Genomic DNA, 2079 nt, shown 5'->3' with positions numbered 1-2079 from the left:
AAGGAAAAAACCCAATCAATCCAGCAGGTGAAGAAGCAGACATAAACAGGATGAAGGTTAATGGCAGCAACATAAAACAAGGCAGAGGCAAACTATCTCCCAAACCAGAGAAGCCTCAGGGGCATACACAGCTGGAAGCAAGCCAGAGAGGGGTCTCCGCACTGCCTCACCTTCCACTTGTGCAATGGGGGAGCGCTACCCCACTGGAATGGGTAAGGTTGGACACCATCACCTTCAGAATGTCCTGAATCTATAGGAGGGGACAAGGGAAAAACAAGGACAGGGGGAGAAAGACAGAAGTGGCTTAGAGAGAAACAAAAAGTCAGGGTAGGAGGAAGATGTGGTTTCAGGAAAATAAAACGCTGAGGGAGCAGAGGAGATTGAAACCATGGCCTGTGCCATTCTTCCAAATGGCCACCTGCTGCCTTGCCAGGGGCAGGAACAAATAGATGGAAATGTTCCCTGAGCGATGCAGTCATAGGGTGGAGTCACCTGACCAACGCAGCTCTTAATATGCTCACTGGACCCCTCTCCTCAGGCCCAGGACGTGGACGATGAATCTGGTAGAGCTCCAGACCTCCACCTCTATTAAAAAACCAGACTCCTGATTAAAGGTTCACTTGAACTAAGGGGGCTCCAGCTAAAAAACAAGTTTGAAAGACACTGATCTTATCCAGTGTCATCTTACAATGGAGAAAACTGAGGCCCAGGGTAAAAAGTGATTTTTCTGTGGTCACCCAGCAAGCTGGTGGCAAGTTAGATCTTCTCTTAATCCTAGTGCCTGGGGCTCTCCTCACCACACCCTGAGCCCCCTTCTGTGACTCCTAAAGGGACAGCTTGATAGCAAGTGGCTGTACTCATTGGCCCAGCTCCCCCGTGAGACTGGGGATCAGGAAAATCAAACAGCAATGACCATTTCCTGGGTATCCTGGGTGTTCACAGCAGGACATGTACTAGGGATTAACATAAAAACAACAACAATATGGAATATCATTTAAACTTCAGAAATTAAAATCAAACAACACTATCCCTATTTTACAGATGTGAAAAGAGAGGCCCAAAGAACTCTAGCAATTTGCCATAAATCAGATCCCTAGCCAACGGAGAGGCAGGATTCAAACCCAGAATTCTTAATCAGTACCCAGCAATCTTAACAATTACCCTCTACTGCCCCCTTGGGCCCCCTGTCCTCAGAAGCCTGGCCAGCCAAGACTCACATCCCCAGGTGAATGGCAACCACCAGAAGTGGTTGTCTCAGGGCTACCGCCAGTTTTCTTCTTTTTTGTCTTCGCTCCTGCTGGAACACCACGGCTGTTCCTCTGCTGATATTCTTTTAGCTGTGGGAAAGAAGAGCAGTAATACTCATGAGAACTACCAGCCCCTACGGCCACATCCCCCTTTACAGTTTTTCAAAATAGTCTTATACACCATCTGACTTAATGCCACCAACAACTGGACAAGGTGTTTTCACAATCACTTACTGATTGAGAGGGATGGATATTATGGGTAAAAAAAAGGGAGGGTGGGCAATAATAGGACTTAAATTCAGTCTTCTGACTCCAAGCTCTGGGGTTTTGCCAGAAATCAGCAGCTGCCAGAGACCAAAATCAGAGCCAGAGGTAGAAAACTAAACATTAAGTAGGCAGGAACTGCACACTGTGTGGTTTGGAGTCACACATCCTTACATGTTTGTAAGTGTGAAGAAGTGCACCAGGACCTCTCAAACTTTTATATGCATGTGTCCTCATGGCAGAAGGCAGCTTTTTTGTTAAATCTGGGAATTGATCAGAAAGAGGACAACCCAAGTCTCATTTCAGAGAGAAGTCTGGTATAATCTTAGAAACATATGTGACTGTCATTCCTAAGTACATTAACATTTTTTCTCTCTCAAGAGAATCAAGGGAAACTGATGCTTCAGAAAGATCTCCCACATTTATCCTGTGGCACTCAAAGTACCCCAAGTTGAGATGATATGAGGAAGATTCAAGCTGTCAAGTTCAGTTTCCCAAGATCTATTCCACAGAAGATAAGCAAATCTCACTTCAGAGACCACTGACTGAAGGGCAGTCTGGTCCCAGA

General features: G+C 46.0%; 1 pseudogene; it reads right to left on the bottom strand.

Annotated features, from left to right (window-relative positions):
- LOC105541628 overlaps positions 1–2079 on the bottom strand; it is a 21617-nt pseudogene that overhangs the window by 10830 nt on the left and 8708 nt on the right.

This window comes from Mandrillus leucophaeus, unplaced genomic scaffold (genome assembly GCF_000951045.1).
Source record: "Mandrillus leucophaeus isolate KB7577 unplaced genomic scaffold, Mleu.le_1.0 Scaffold241, whole genome shotgun sequence".
In the NCBI taxonomy this organism is placed as follows: Eukaryota; Metazoa; Chordata; class Mammalia; order Primates; family Cercopithecidae; genus Mandrillus; species Mandrillus leucophaeus.
Note: the sequence above shows the minus strand (reverse complement) of the source record. Positions and strands in the feature narration are given on the sequence as shown.